Here is an 18,141-nt window from a genome sequence, read left to right as displayed (position 1 = left end):
CGACGGCTGGACTCGGGGGATGGCTTGGGGGCATGGAATGTCGGAAGTTAGGGTTTTAAAATTAGGGCCTTAGGGCGTCTGCTAAGATTGCTGACTTCCCTTATCCCAATCCAGCTACTAGTCACGCCCAAGTTCCGAATACGATTGGCACTTCTCAAACCTTAATGCAAATCTTCCTGTGGGGCTTGAACCAACCCTTCCTCTTTAACCTCTTTCGGTCTAAATTGAAAGTAGAGTCAGCTTCAGTGACGTTTATTTTTTTTTTTTTTTTTTTTTTTTGGAATAGCCCATCAAACATTAAAGGAACATTCCTGAGTTTGCTGCAAATGTTAAGATGTTATCGACTAACAGACTTTTTAACGATTGTAATTGCATATCAAATATATTGTTCTGCATGAAATAGTACTGGCTGTATATTAAACGTGTTTCTGATCGTTGTGATATTTGTACTAGGTTAAATTTAATTTTATTTCCTAAAATATTGTTTTTCGTACGTACGAAATTATTTGAAGACAAAATGCAGTTTGGGATTGTTATAAATATTAAGACGACCAGAAACACATTGAATATGCAGACACTGATATTCTAAACAAAAACATATATATATTTAATATTAAAGTAATATTAAAGTTTAATCGTAGAAATATTTTATTAGTCGGAAATGTGCTTACAATGCAGGAATGTCCCTTTAAAGCGCCCTTGTATGTCAAAATTTGTTGTGTAGTAAATACTATAGGATTTTTTAAAAACAATTGCGCATCTGAAAGCACCCCTTCCCCTGTTTTTTTGTTGGAATAAATTCTAAAAATTCTAAATTGTCCAAATAAATAACTACGTCCTGTCCCAAATCAGGCCCCTGATCATATCAAAGACTGAACGTGTACGAAACTGCAGTGACACATGAACACGTAAAACTAGTAAATATCCTCATTGTCCCACACCGATAGGATTTTCATGGAAACGGAATGTGGCCGACTGGGAGGTGGGATGGTTTAAATTGAGGCAGGTGAGGTTGGATAGACCGGTAATACAGTGGTGATAAAGGAAACCGAACGTAGACGTTAAACACAAAATCGCCTGAGTTGCTGTTAATATCTAAATGTATATAATATATTTTTTTTAAAGTCCAACAAAGATCATTTGGTAACGCTATACGCAAATCAAAGTTTTTTTTGGGGGGGTTTTCTTACGAAGGTAACTTGCTACACCCCTCATATAATTTCAAATATTCCGTGTCGTGACGTTGTATTCTGTTTCTTTATCTGATAAGTCTCTTTAAGCTGTTATTTATAAGTAAAGTTTACTGGATAATCACGCTGTTGGGCACATCAGGTAAGGACATGCATTTTAAATTTTACGGACCGGCCTCTGTGGCTCCGTGGTTAGGCCATCGGTCTACTGGCTGGTAGGTATTGGGTTCGAATCCCAGTCGAGGCATGGGATTTTTAATCCAGATACCGACTCCAAACCCTGAGTGAGTGCTCCGCAAGGCTCAGTGGGTAGGTGTAAACCACTTGCACTGACCAGTGATCCATAACTGGTTCAACAAAGGTCATTGTTTGTGCTATCCTGCCTGTGGGAAGCGCAAATAAAAGATCCCTTGCTGCCTTGCTGTGGCGACCGCGGGTTTCCTCTAAAAAAAACTGTCGGAATGACCATATGTTTGACGTCCAATAGCCGATGTTAAGATAAAAAAATCAATGTGCTCTAGTGGCGTCGTTAAATATTTACAAACTTTACTTTACTTTAAATGTTACCACACTGTACGCTGATAGACAAAGCAAATTAATTTTATTATTATTTTTAAAATATATATTTTATTCACAATAAAGGGACTTGATGCGGTCGGTTTCGGATCGATCCCCGTCGGTGGGCCCATTGGGCTATTTCTCTTTGCAGTCAATGCACCACGACTGGTATATCAAATGCCGTGGTGAGAGCTGCCCTAGTTGTGTGATGGTGCATATGAAAGATCCCTTGCTACTAATGGAAAAATGTAGCGGGTTTTTTTTCACTGTATGTCAGAATAACCAAATATTTGATATCAAATAGCCGTTGATTAATACATAAATGTGCTCCAGTGGTGTCGTTAAACAAAACAAACTTTATTTTATTTATAAGCCATTCGACCTACATACCCATATAATATTATGTGCAAAATATTATTATCCTGTTACCAATAGATACCGAGTACAATCTATCGTCATTGTGTGTGTGCGGGGGGGGGGGGGGGGGGTGTAAATTGAGGTCCAATGGACCGGTGATACAGTGGTGATAAAGGAAACCGAAAGTAGACTTTAAACAGAAAATCGTCTGAGTTGCTGTTAATATCTGAATGTATATAATAATTATTCACAAAAAAAGTCCAACAAAGATCATTTGGTAACACTATACCCAAATTAAAGGTCTTTTTGTTACGAAGGTAACTTGCAACACCCCTCATCATTTCGAACATTCCGTGTCGCGACGTCGTATCCTGTTTGCTTATCTGATAAGTCTCTTTAAGCTGCTATTTATGTGTAAAGTTTATTGGATAATCAGACTCTTGGCAACATCAGGTAAGGACATGCATTTTAAATGTTACCACACTGTTTGTACGCTGATAGACAAAGCAAATTCATTTTAGTATTATTTTTAAATATATTTATTCACATTAAAGGGACGCCTTTACCATAGTTTGACACCCAATAGCCGATGTATGTTTCGTGCTGGGGTGTCGTTAAACATTCATTCATTCACATTAAAGGGACTTGATGCGGTCGGTTTCGGATCGATTCCCGTCGGTAGGCCCACTGGGCTATTTCTCATTGCAGCCAAAGCACCACGACTGGTATATCAAATGCCGTGGTGAGAGCTGTCCTGTTTGTGTGATGGTGCATATGAAAGATCCCTTGCTACTAATGGAAAAATGTAGCGGGTTTTTTTTCACTCAGACTGTATGTCAGAATAACCAAATATTTGATATCAAATAGCCGTTGATTAATAAATAAATGTGCTCCAGTGGTGTCGTTAAACAAAGCAAACTTTCTTATTTTATTTATAAGCCATTCGACCTACATACTCATATGATATTGAAGGGACATTCCTGAGTTTGCTGCAATGTTTTAAGATGTTATCGACTAATAAAATATTTCTACGATTAAAATTACATATTAAATATATTTTCTTGTTTAGAACATTAGTGGCTGTATAATAAATGTGTTTCTGATCGTCCTAATATTTGTACTAGGTTAATTTTCATTTCATTTCTTTTTCGTACGTACGAAATTATTTGAAGACAAAATCCAGTTTGGGCTTCTTACAAATATTAAGACAACTAGAAACACATTGAATATACAGACACTGATATTCTAAACAAGAAAATATATTTAATATGTAACTTTAGTCGTAGAAATAATTTATTAGTCGGAAACATCTTACAATGGAGCAAACTCAGGAATGTCCCTTTAATACCATAGTTTGACACCCAATAGCCGATGTACTTTTCTTGCTGGGGTGTCGTTAAACATTCATCCATTCATTCATTCATTCATATGATATTATGTGCAAAATATTATTATCCTTGTACAAATACATACCGAGTATAATCTATCATCGATGTTACGTATAAAAACGATTTAAGTACTTGCATCATTATTAACACAATAAATCTTCAACGACAAAGGTGTGGTTGGATGGACAGGTGATACAGCGGTGATAAAGGAAACCGAAAGTAGACTTTAAGCAGAAAATCGTAACTTTAAAACATTCAGTGGTGCCGGTTCTTATGCAGGGTGGACAAATAATGAAGCATATTTTAAGCGTAGCTGATGTTTTGTTTTCTGTTCAATGTAACTGTAAGTAATAAAACATCGTTTGACTCGTTTCTCCAGCTAGAGAGATGCTGAGAGAGAGAGAGAGAGAGAGAGAGAGAGAGAGAGAGAGAGAGAGAGAGAGAGAGAGAGAGAGAGACAGACAGACAGACAGACAGACAGACAGACACAGAGAAACACAGAGAAAGAGAGACACATACACAGAGAGACAGAGGGAGAGACACACAGAGAGAGAGAGAGAGAGAGAGAGAGAGAGAGAGAGAGAGAGAGAGAGAGAGGAGTCAGACAGACAGAGACGGAGAGGCAGTGGTTGAATAAGAGATTTTGAGAGAGAGAGAGAGAGAGACAGAGACAGAGAGACAGAGAGAGACAGAAACAGACAGAAACAGACAGAGAAAGAGAGAACGAGAGACACAGACACAGAGAGAGACAGAGGGAGAGACAAAGACACGGATAAATAGATAGAGACACACAGATAGATAGAGGGAGAGACATAGAGAGAGAGAGGGAGAAGAGTCAGACAGACAGAGACGGAGAGGCAGAGAATGAGAGACAGTGGTTGAATAAGAGAGAGATTCAGATGGGTTGCTTATTTTTTTTTATTTCTCTCACATATTAACTGGAATATATTTCTGAAAAACGCTTATATAGATGAGTAATATAAAAGTTTGAGAATTGTTTGCTCAGTCTGGACAGATAATAAACTAACGTGAACCAGGTTCCAGCTTAATCAAGAACTTATAGATAAGCGAGCCTTGGTAACCAGGTAAACAAGCCTTGGTAACCAGGTAAACAAGCCTTGGTAACCAGGTGAACAAGCCTTGGTAACCAGGTAAACAAGCCTTGGTAACCAGGTAAACAATCTAAATAGATCAGAGTAATTTATTATACGAACAACCCCACCCCCAGCATACACCATGAATACATGGGAAAGGTCCATTGTCATTGCGGACAAGTTGCCAAAAACATAAACGTAAATATTCTTCTATGTGCAAGACGGAAAAAAAGAAACAATTTGACTTGTTTGACCAAATATAAATACCAGCACTTATTAGGAAACTATGAGATACGGTATTACCCCGTCGGGGTGTTGTTGTTGTTTTCTCTTGTTATAATTTATAATCTTGTTACAATCTAGAATAATATAATGCATCTAGGTCACAGGTGTGTGTGCACGCCAAGTAATTAATGTTCATACACAATTTATGGGTGTGTAGAGCGGTTGCGCTTACAGATAAGATAAAATAATATAAATCACCGCTACCGAGTGTATGATGAGACGTAATTCTTCAACTAAAATATACCTTTTTCAACATTTACGTACAGTCTACAGTTTCATTTTATATACTCCAGCTTAATGCGATCTTAAATCCAGGTTAGATGGCTTTTTCCCACAGATTAAATAACTTCATTTATATCTACCTTGTGTGCACACAATTATTATAAATGTGATAATGGGGCTTATAATGTTCGCAGTGCGATAGTGGTACTATACAGGGTACAGTCGCCAGATACAATGTCCAGTTCAGGACAAGAATCCGGACAGTGGTTGAGATGTCTGTGTACATATACATGTGTATAAGTGCACTATTTGTAGGAGTGTCATTAAGTATGTACGTACGTGTGTGTGTATGTATGTATTTTTATATTTTGAATATCTCTATTGTATGTATGTTGGGTTTTTGACTTAAACATACATATATTCAATGACGCACTGGCACAGGGGATATTAAAATCCTTTATTGCCTTCACAAATTTCCTCATGCCGTTACCGAGACCCGAACCTGTGGCACCCAGTCGCCCGCAATTGTTGGGCCGGAACGCTACCAATCAGACCAACTACGTTATGTATGTATATATGTATGTGTGTGTATGTATGTATGTATGTATCTATGTATAGATGTGTGTGTATGTAGGCGGGTGTGTGTATGTATGTCTGTGTGTATGTCTGTATGTATGTATGTATGTATGTATGTATGTATGTATTGATGTCTGAATATCTATATATTGTATGTATGTCGAGGTTGACTGTTACATACATAGATATTAACGCACTGGCGCATGGGATAAATAAATCCTTTCTGGCTTCACAAATTGTCCCATGCCGTTGCTGGGACTCGAACCTGTGGCACCGAATCGCCCGCAAATTGCAAAACTAAGCACGATGCGCTCTGAGCTATCGAAGCATCCATAAAAAAAGGATGTTCTTTAACTCAACCACATGCATGTGGCCTACAATCTATGCGGTCGATACCGCTTACGTGCATGAAACTGGGCAGATCTGGCACTGGCTAGTATGTACTGATGTATGAATATCTATATATTGTATGTATGTCGAGGTTGACTGTTACATACATAGATATTAACGCATTGGCGCAGGGGATAATTAAATCCTTTCTGGCCTCACAAATTGTCCTATGCCGTTGCTGGGACTCGAACCTGTGGCACCGAATCGCCCGCAAATTGCAAGACTAACCACGATGCGCTCTGACCTATCGAAGCATCCATAAAAAAGGATGTTCTTTAAGTCAACCACATGCATGGGGGCTTACAATCTACGCGGTCGATCCCGCTTACGTGCATGAAACTAGGCAGATCTGGCACTGACTAGTATGTACTGATGTATGAATATCTATATATTGTATGTATGTCGAGGTTGACTGTTACATACATAGATATGTATCTATATATGGATGTGTGTATGTAGGCGGGTGTGGGTATGTATGTAGGTATGTGGGCATGTATGTAGGTATGTGGGCATGTATGTAGGTATGTGTATATGTGTTTATGTAAGAATGTAAGTATCTACGTATGTGTAGGTGTATTTTTATGTATATGTGTATATACATGTATCTATGTTTGTGTATAGGTATCTGTATATTTAGGTGCATGATTATTTGTGTATGTAGGTGGGTATGTATGTGGGTATGCATGTATGTATGTTTTATGTATGTGTGTGTATACATGGGGATGTGTATGTATATTGATCTAGATATTTTTGTCAATGGTAAGCGGTTCCATGCTTCTGCCAGCAACAGAGGTAGTATCATTACTATTTTATCCTTTCTTTTTTTCTCTCTAATGTGTTTACATTCTTCACTAATAAGTTCCTTTTATTTCTCATCCGATATAGACAAACCGCAAGTTGTGTATTTTAAGTTGGTCTGCCTATATGTAAGGTTTACCTTATCTATAGAAAAATGTCTGCGATACAGATTATAACTGTTAACTGTCAGGATTGGGTGATCCGGAAAAAAGAAAAGAGGTATTAAATTACTTGAAACAAAAGAACTTCAACATATACTGTCTACAAGATACACAGTTTAAAAGTGAACTAGAACCCTATATCGAAACACAGTGGGGATATAAATGCTTCTTCAGCTCGTTTTCAAGTAATTCAAGAGGTGTTGCTATATTACTGAACAATAATTTTGAATATACATTACATAAAATGTATACCGATACTTCACATAATTATGTTATAATTAACATAGCAGAGAATTACGCTTGCTAACTTATATGGTTCCAATGAATTTGGTAACGAAAAATTTATTTTCTGCGGGGATTTTAACTTGGTACTTAATAAAGATTTAGATACAAAATATTATAAACAATTAAAAAATCCTAAAGCTAGAGCTAATTTTTTCTTAATGAATTTTCATTAAAAATAGTGCAAAGTATGCTTTGAATGGTGTTAATATTTTAATTTATACCCTACCCTTAATATTAATAAAACAATTTGTATTTTTTTATTAAATCTTGGCTTGTTCTTTTTATAATCCTTTTGGGCTGGTGGATAGTAGTTTCCTCTCATACACAGCATGCAATACCTGGCTTCAGTATATCAAGGCTGGGAACCGTAAATTTAATTTTTGGCAACAAGTAAAAATGACCAACTTAACTCTTGAACAGTGCGCAGTTTGTATAATTTTCCTTGAATAAAAAAAGAAAGAAATGTTTTATTTAACGACGCACTCAACACATTTTATTTACGGTTATATGGCGTCAGACATACGGTTAAGGACTACACAGATTTTGAGAAGAAACCCGCTGTTCCCACTACATGGGCTACTCTTCCGATTAGCAGCAAGGGATCTTTTATTTGCGCTTCGCACAGGCAGGATAGCACAAACCATGGCCTTTGTTGAACCAGTTATGGATCACTGGTTGGTGCAAGTGGTTTACACCTACCCACTGAGCCTTGCGGAGCACTCACTCAGAGTTTGGAGTCGGTATCTGGATTAAAGACCCCATGCCTCGACTGGGATCCGAACCCAGTACTTACCAGCCTGTAGACCGATGGCCTGCCACGACGCCACCGAAGCCGGTTTCCTTGAATAATGACGGGGCGGGACGTAGCCCAGTGGTAAAGCGCTCGCTTTATGCGCGGTCGGTGTGGGATCGATCCCCGTCGGTGGGCTCACTGGGCTATTTTTTGTTCCAGCCAGTGCACCACGACTAGTATATCAAAGGCCGTAGTATGTGCTTTTCTATCTGTGGAAACGGCATATAAAAGATCCCTTGCTGTATTAGGAAAGATGTAGCGGGTTTCCTCTGATGACTACGAGTCAGAATTACCAAATGTTCGACATCCAATAGCCGATGGTTGATTTATCAATGCGCTCTAGTGGTGTCGTTAAACAAAACAAACTGGTTTGAATAATGACGTGATTTGTGTATAGTGTACATACTGTAAACCATTAAAGGGACATTCCTGAGTTTGTTGCATTGTAAGATGTTTCCGACTAACAAAATATTTCTACGATTAAAATTACATATTAAATATATTTTCTTGTTTAGAATATCAGTGTCTGTATATTCAATGTGTTTCTGGTCGTCTTAATATTTATAAGAAGACCAAACTGGATTTTGTCTTCAAATAATTTCGTACATACGAAAAAATAATATTATTATTTATACCCTACTCTTATTATTAATAAAATAATTTGTATTTTTTTTTTAAATCTTGGCTTGAATTTTTTTTTTTCCTCTCATACACAGCATGCAATAGCTGGCTTCAGTATATCAAGGCTGGGAACTTTTTTGGATCTTTTTTTATTTTATTTCTCCTCCAGCCCGAACTTCTTACTGAAAACATTCGTAATACAAAACAATAAAAATAACAACAGGAATTGGGTGAATTTTATTTTTATTTTTATTCCATCCTCCGACATTGCCTCCTTCCAAACAAATCCGTAATCCTAAAGAGACTAACACTTTCCGTCACGTTCACACTTGCGGTGTTCGGTTGCAACGCATTGTCTTTTAAATCCTTCAACACTTTTCTAAAGTCATTAGGTATCCATATTGTGGGAATGTAGACAAAATTTTCCCTTGTGGTACACCTGTCCAGCTGTCATATACCTCTATTATACACCACATGTTCTTCTTAGACGTGTTTGCGGGAATCAGTAGCATAACTGTCTCCAAAAACATTTCTCCTCCTGCAGTTAGAATTTAAAATCAGATGCGGATCTAGGGAGGGCCCCACATACGATCCCCTTCAAACCTCCCCTAAAGTTCCATTGGCATTCCGCCTCATGTCCTTGCGCCCCCTCCCCACGACCGTCAAACCCACGACCGTCTTTGACAATTCGCCGTTACAAAATAAGATAAAAAAATGTCTTTGCTTGGTAACACTTATCATTTCCATATAACAAAGTTCAAACTATGTTTCCGTAATATTTCAACCAATAGAACAAGCCATTCACACAAATTAGTTTGCTGGGTGACATCATTTACATATACCAAAGTTCAAATTATGTTTTCGTAATTTTTCTACCAATAGAACAAACCATCTACACAAATTACTTTGCTGGGTGACATAATTTGCATATAACAAAGTTCAAGCTATGTTTTCGTAATATTTCAACCAATAGAATAAGCCCTCTACAAAAATTGGTTTGTTGGGTGACTTCATTTGCATATACCAAAGTTCAAATTATGTTTTCGTAATATTTCAACCAATAGAAAGAGCCATCTAATTACACATGCGCACTTATTCACAATAGTTCCCTTGAGATATTTACAGAACGATAGGATGTTAAAAATCATGCAATATGCGGAGCTGCAGTTAGTGTGGTAGGGGTGTCAACTATCTCCTATCCAGTAAATTCCCCAAACTTAAAAAACAAAATCACTAAATATTATTTCTAGTTCTACATATCATAAAAGAGTTTTTTTAGACGATCTAAATATAAAAATTATCTCGGAAATAGCATATTAGTTCTTTAAGGGACATACTTAATGACACTCCTACAAATAGTGCACTTATACACATGTATATGTACACAGACATCTCAACCACTGTCCGGATTCTTGTCCTGAACTGGACATTGTATCTGGCGACTGTACCCTGTATAGTACCACTATCGCACTGCGAACATTATAAGCCCCATTATCACATTTATAATAATTGTGTGCACACAAGGTAGATATAAATGAAGTTATTTAATCTGTGGGAAAAAGCCATCTAACCTGGATTTAAGATCCATTGGTCCATTGTCATTGCGGACAAGTTGCCAAAAACATAAACGTAAATATTCTTCTATGTGCAAGACGGAAAAAAAGAAACAATTTGACTTGTTTGACCAAATATAAATACCAGCACTTATTAGGAAACTATGAGATACGGTATTACCCCGTCGGGGTGTTGTTGTTGTTTTCTCTTGTTATAATTTATAATCTTGTTACAATCTAGAATAATATAATGCATCTAGGTCACAGGTGTGTGTGCACGCCACGTAATTAATGTTCATACACAATTTATGGGTGTGTAGAGCGGTTGCGCTTACAGATAAGATAAAATAATATAAATCACCGCTACCGAGTGTATGATGAGACGTAATTCTTCAACTAAAATATACCTTTTTCAACATTTACGTACAGTCTACAGTTTCATTTTATATACTCCAGCTTAATGCGATCTTAAATCCAGGTTAGATGGCTTTTTCCCACAGATTAAATAACTTCATTTATATCTACCTTGTGTGCACACAATTATTATAAATGTGATAATGGGGCTTATAATGTTCGCAGTGCGATAGTGGTACTATACAGGGTACAGTCGCCAGATACAATGTCCAGTTCAGGACAAGAATCCGGACAGTGGTTGAGATGTCTGTGTACATATACATGTCTATAAGTGCACTATTTGTAGGAGTGTCATTAAGTATGTACGTACGTGTGTGTGTATGTATGTATTTTTATATTTTGAATATCTCTATTGTATGTATGTCGGGTTTTTGACTTAAACATACATATATTCAATGACGCACTGGCACAGGGGATATTAAAATCCTTTATTGCCTTCACAAATTTCCTCATGCCGTTACCGAGACCCGAACCTGTGGCACCCAGTCGCCCGCAATTGTTGGGCCGGAACGCTACCAATCAGACCAACTACGTTATGTATGTATATATGTATGTGTGTGTATGTATGTATGTATGTATCTATGTATAGATGTGTGTGTATGTAGGCGGGTGTGTGTATGTATGTCTGTGTGTATGTCTGTATGTATGTATGTATGTATGTATGTATTGATGTCTGAATATCTATATATTGTATGTATGTCGAGGTTGACTGTTACATACATAGATATTAACGCACTGGCGCATGGGATAAATAAATCCTTTCTGGCTTCACAAATTGTCCCATGCCGTTGCTGGGACTCGAACCTGTGGCACCGAATCGCCCGCAAATTGCAAAACTAAGCACGATGCGCTCTGAGCTATCGAAGCATCCATAAAAAAAGGATGTTCTTTAACTCAACCACATGCATGTGGCCTACAATCTATGCGGTCGATACCGCTTACGTGCATGAAACTGGGCAGATCTGGCACTGGCTAGTATGTACTGATGTATGAATATCTATATATTGTATGTATGTCGAGGTTGACTGTTACAAACATAGATATTAACGCATTGGCGCAGGGGATAATTAAATCCTTTCTGGCCTCACAAATTGTCCTATGCCGTTGCTGGGACTCGAACCTGTGGCACCGAATCGCCCGCAAATTGCAAGACTAACCACGATGCGCTCTGACCTATCGAAGCATCCATAAAAAGGATGTTCTTTAAGTCAACCACATGCATGGGGGCTTACAATCTACGCGGTCGATCCCGCTTACGTGCATGAAACTAGGCAGATCTGGCACTGACTAGTATGTACTGATGTATGAATATCTATATATTGTATGTATGTCGAGGTTGACTGTTACATACATAGATATGTATCTATATGTGGATGTGTGTATGTAGGCGGGTGTGGGTATGTATGTAGGTATGTGGGCATGTATGTAGGTATGTGGGCATGTATGTAGGTATGTGTATATGTGTTTATGTAAGAATGTAAGTATCTACGTATGTGTAGGTGTATTTTTATGTATATGTGTATATATCTATGTTTGTGTATAGGTATCTGTATATTTAGGTGCATGATTATTTGTGTATGTAGGTGGGTATGTATGTATGTATGTGGGTATGCATGTATGTATGTTTTATGTATGTGTGTGTATACATGGGAATGTGTATGTATATTGATCTACATATTTTTGTCAATGGTAAGCGGTTCCATGCTTCTGCCAGCAACAGAGGTAGTATCATGACTATTTTATCCTTTCGTTTTTTTCTCTCTAATGTGTTTACATTCTTCACTAATAAGTTCCTTTTATTTCTCATCCGATATAGACAAACCGCAAGTTGTGTATTTTAAGTTGGTCTGCCTATATGTAAGGTTTACTTTATCTATAGAAAAATGTCTGCGATACAGATTATAACTGTTAACTGTCAGGGATTGGGTGATCCGGAAAAAAGAAAAGAGGTATTAAATTACTTGAAACAAAAGAACTTCAACATATACTGTCTACAAGATACACAGTTTAAAAGTGAACTAGAACCCTATATCGAAACACAGTGGGGATATAAATGCTTCTTCAGCTCGTTTTCAAGTAATTCAAGAGGTGTTGCTATATTACTGAACAATAATTTTGAATATACATTACATAAAATGTATACCGATACTTCACATAATTATGTTATAATTAACATAGCAGAGAATTACGCTTGCTAACTTATATGGTTCCAATGAATTTGGTAACGAAAAATTTATTTTCTGCGGGGATTTTAACTTGGTACTTAATAAAGATTTAGATACAAAATATTATAAACAATTAAAAAATCCTAAAGCTAGAGCTAATTTTTTCTTAATGAATTTTCATTAAAAATAGTGCAAAGTATGCTTTGAATGGTGTTAATATTTTAATTTATACCCTACCCTTAATATTAATAAAACAATTTGTATCTTTTTTTTAAATCTTGGCTTGTTCTTTTTATAATCCTTTTGGGCTGGTGGATAGTAGTTTCCTCTCATACACAGCATGCAATACCTGGCTTCAGTATATCAAGGCTGGGAACCGTAAATTTAATTTTTGGCAACAAGTAAAAATGACCAACTTAACTCTTGAACAGTGCGCAGTTTGTATAATTTTCCTTGAATAAAAAAAGAAAGAAATGTTTTATTTAACGACGCACTCAACACATTTTATTTACGGTTATATGGCGTCAGACATACGGTTAAGGACTACACAGATTTTGAGAAAAAACCCGCTGTTCCCACTACATGGGCTACTCTTCCGATTAGCAGCAAGGGATCTTTTATTTGCGCTTCGCACAGGCAGGATAGCACAAACCATGGCCTTTGTTGAACCAGTTATGGATCACTGGTTGGTGCAAGTGGTTTACACCTACCCACTGAGCCTTGCGGAGCACTCACTCAGAGTTTGGAGTCGGTATCTGGATTAAAGACCCCATGCCTCGACTGGGATCCGAACCCAGTACCTACCAGCCTGTAGACCGATGGCCTGCCACGACGCCACCGAAGCCGGTTTCCTTGAATAATGACGGGGCGGGACGTAGCCCAGTGGTAAAGCGCTCGCTTTATGCGCGGTCGGTGTGGGATCGATCCCCGTCGGTGGGCTCACTGGGCTATTTCTTGTTCCAGCCAGTGCACCACGACTAGTATATCAAAGGCCGTAGTATGTGCTTTTCTGTCTGTGGAAACGGCATATAAAAGATCCCTTGCTGTATTAGGAAAGATGTAGCGGGTTTCCTCTGATGACTACGAGTCAGAATTACCAAATGTTCGACATCCAATAGCCGATGGTTGATTTATCAATGCGCTCTAGTGGTGTCGTTAAACAAAACAAACTGGTTTGAATAATGACGTGATTTGTGTACAGTGTACCTACTGTAAAACATTAAAGGGACATGCCTGAGTTTGCTGCATTGTAAGATGTTTCCGACTAACAAAATATTTCTACGATTAAAATTACATATTAAATATATTTTCTTGTTTAGAATATCAGTGTCTGTATATTCAATGTGTTTCTGGTCGTCTTAATATTTATAAGAAGACCAAACTGGATTTTGTCTTTAAATAATTTCGTACGTACGAAAAAATTATATTATTATTTATACCCTACTCTTATTATTAATAAAATAATTTGTATTTTTTTTTTAAATCTTGGCTTGAATTTTTTTTTTTCCTCTCATACACAGCATGCAATAGCTGGCTTCAGTATATCAAGGCTGGGAACTTTTTTGGATCTTTTTTTATTTTATTTCTCCTCCAGCCCGAACTTCTTACTGAAAACATTCGTAATACAAAACAATAAAAATAACAACAGGAATTGGGTGAATTTTATTTTTATTTTTATTCCATCCTCCGACATTGCCTCCTTCCAAACAAATCCGTAATCCTAAAGAGACTAACACTTTCCGTCACGTTCACACTTGCGGTGTTCGGTTGCAACGCATTGTCTTTTAAATCCTTCAACACTTTTCTAAAGTCATTAGGTATCCATATTGTGGGAATGTAGACAAAATTTTCCCTTGTGGTACACCTGTCCAGCTGTCATATACCTCTATTATACACCACATGTTCTTCTTAGACGTGTTTGCGGGAATCAGTAGCATAACTGTCTCCAAAAACATTTCTCCTCCTGCAGTTAGAATTTAAAATCAGATGCGGATCTAGGGAGGGCCCCACATACGATCCCCTTCAAACCTCCCCTAAAGTTCCATTGGCATTCCGCCTCATGTCCTTGCGCCCCCTCCCCACGACCGTCAAACCCACGACCGTCTTTGACAATTCGCCGTTACAAAATAAGATAAAAAAATGTCTTTGCTTGGTAACACTTATCATTTCCATATAACAAAGTTCAAACTATGTTTCCGTAATATTTCAACCAATAGAACAAGCCATTCACACAAATTAGTTTGCTGGGTGACATCATTTACATATACCAAAGTTCAAATTATGTTTTCGTAATTTTTCTACCAATAGAACAAACCATCTACACAAATTACTTTGCTGGGTGACATAATTTGCATATAACAAAGTTCAAGCTATGTTTTCGTAATATTTCAACCAATAGAATAAGCCCTCTACAAAAATTGGTTTGTTGGGTGACTTCATTTGCATATACCAAAGTTCAAATTATGTTTTCGTAATATTTCAACCAATAGAAAGAGCCATCTAATTACACATGCGCACTTATTCACAATAGTTCCCTTGAGATATTTACAGAACGATAGGATGTTAAAAATCATGCAATATGCGGAGCTGCAGTTAGTGTGGTAGGGGTGTCAACTATCTCCTATCCAGTAAATTCCCCAAACTTAAAAAACAAAATCACTAAATATTATTTCTAGTTCTACATATCATAAAAGAGTTTTTTTAGACGATCTAAATATAAAAATTATCTCGGAAATAGCATATTAGTTCTTAAAGGGACACGCCCTAGTTGTTAACCATTACGCCGTTGTTTTTCGCTATTAAACCCATTTTTTCACAAATAAAATTGCACTTTACTTACCGTTTATTATTTAGAATATACATTTCCATTCACCTGAAGTGTTTTTTGGTAATCCTGGTGTTTGTAATACCACAAAATGCATTTTTCGTATTTCTTACAAACGCACGCGCCTCTGAGAAAAAACCGTTGAGCAGACACGGTCTAATCTATTTTTAGAGGGGATATTCCCATTTCAATGTCACAGACGTTGGTATACCACGTGAGCGTTATCCTTTTGGTTCGGTTTGTTTTCTCGTGCACGGTTCGCGCGATCAACATCCGATTTGTTGACGTTTGCTTGTTGTTCATTTGTGAGGTTTTTCTTCACAGTTCGTGAACATTTTCATTAACAATAAAGTTCAGACAAGTAAGTATCTGAATGCAAAACGTTACAAACCCTTAAAACCAATAATTTTGCTAAGTCTTACGATACCTGGAGAGGGGATACAACCTTGGGGGATGGGGGTGGGGGACACAAGCTATATTGTTACCTTTATTTAAATAGAGTAGGGAAAAAAATCTTACATTTTCGTTCTGGGGAGGGGAAGTGCCCCTGACGACGACGACGACGACGACTACTACTACCACTACCACCACCACCGCTACCACTACCACCCACCACCACCACCCACCACCCACCACCACCACCACCAATAATAAACGGTGCATCTAATTGCTAATAACAATAGGTTAGGCACTAGTACCCGGTTCCGAATAGCAAATGTAGGCTAATTGCGGTTTATACAAAATATATAACATTTATTATTTCAAACACTGTAGTATAGTCAACATGGTCAGAGTCGTCTTATTCCTATTCAAGTATCATGATTGCTGCAGCAGCCACTTCCTAAACAGAAGGACCCATGTTCGTAAAGTAACTTCCTGTTCCAAACTCATTCCTTTCGCTGTCCAGGACAGAACAGTTGGAACATGTCCAGGAGAGGTGAAAGGAACGCACCCCAAGTCTGTGTGCACTCTGTGAAATTTGTCGTGACGTAGGCATTTCTGTGCTTCGAGCGACATTTACCGGTGACATAAGAATACTAACTTTCAAAATTATTTCAAGCAATTGGGTCATGGGGATTCCCATGGTATTTATCGATATAAAACCTGCTTTTTCACTCTATTTTATAAAAACGTGATCTAAGTGTGTAGATTAACCAAAATTATAATTCATTTTCGCTGGATGGAACTAGGGCGTGCGACTTTAATTCTCTATACTATTCCCATTCCGAGAAATATAAACTACGCCCCTGAGTTTTAATGCATTCCGATACCAGTACAGCCCTAACACACACACTGATAAAACTACCTCAAAGTGTGGGTATAACTATTACTTATACAGTGTATTTTTAACATCTAATATATTTATATTTAAAACTAATGAATTAATATTTAGGTGTTTAAATGTAATTTTCAATTTTATATGTGTACATATATATATATATATGTGTGTGTCTGTGTCTCTGTGTGTGTGTGTGTGTGTGTGTGTGTGGTGTTTTATGTTTATGTTTGTATGATTTTGTGTGAAAGTCTTGACTTTGTGCGTTATTTGGCAGTACTCCTCCTGCTCCGGGTTCTTGCCTTTTTATAAATATAATTAAATGCTTTTAAACTGGCTTTATGCTATTTTATTATTAATAGGTTTATAAGAGTGCTCTTTTAAAAAAAAATATTATCCAGATTTTAATAAGCATATTTATTAGTTTCAAAAATAAAATAAAATATATATATATATATATAATATTAATTTAACAGTCACCTTTAATAAAACAAATTTTTAATCTGTCATGAGAGTGCCATGACTGGACTGAACAAACGGCTGGACTCGGGGTGTGTGTGGGGGGGGGGGGGGGGGCGGGGCTTGGGGGCATGGAATGTCGGAAGTTAGGGTTTTAAAAGTAGGGCCTTAGGGCTTCACCTCTTTTCGGTCTAAGTTGAAAGTAGACTCAGCTTTCAATGACGATGCATAGATTTTTTAAAAATTGGATTGCCCATCAAACAATGAAAATGTAACAATCCTTGAGTTATGCTGCAGTTTTAAGATGTTACATCGATTAACATGAGACGTTTTTCAAGTTGAATGGCAGGATCAAATATACTTTTTTCTGTCATACAATATTAGTGTCGGTATATCTGACCCGTGTTTCGTATCGTTGTAATATTTGGCCAGGGTTAAACTTTATGTATTTCCTATATCTTTTGTTTTTCTACCGTTACGGAAATTATTTGACGACAAACTCGTTGGGCGTTGGTTTATAAATCTTAAGGACGACAGAACACATTGATATTACAGAAACTGCTATTGGAAACCAAAAAGTATACTAGTATCATGAAAGGTAATGTAGAATATTAGTAGTCGGAAAACATCTTACACTGCACAAATCAGGAAATGTCCCTTAAAGGCTTATAGTCAAAATTGGTTGGTAGAAAACTATAGGAGTTTGTTTTTTGTTTTGTTTTTTTTGTTTTT

At 37.2% G+C, this 18,141-nt stretch overlaps 1 protein-coding gene across 1 annotated transcript in view; it reads left to right on the top strand.

The window, feature by feature from the left end:
* Window positions 1-1,293: 1,293 nt before the first annotated feature.
* LOC121367342 (calcium-binding protein P-like) overlaps window positions 1,294-18,141 on the top strand; it is a 47,322-nt gene continuing 30,474 nt past the window's right edge. Inside the window, exon 1 of the mRNA XM_041491459.1 lies at window positions 1,294-1,332. The gene's annotated coding sequence lies outside the window, so the exon portion shown is untranslated. The remainder of the gene's footprint in view (window positions 1,333-18,141) is intronic.

The sequence above is a fragment of the Gigantopelta aegis genome, chromosome 1 (genome assembly GCF_016097555.1).
Source record: "Gigantopelta aegis isolate Gae_Host chromosome 1, Gae_host_genome, whole genome shotgun sequence".
In the NCBI taxonomy this organism is placed as follows: Eukaryota; Metazoa; Mollusca; class Gastropoda; order Neomphalida; family Peltospiridae; genus Gigantopelta; species Gigantopelta aegis.
Note: the sequence above shows the minus strand (reverse complement) of the source record. Positions and strands in the feature narration are given on the sequence as shown.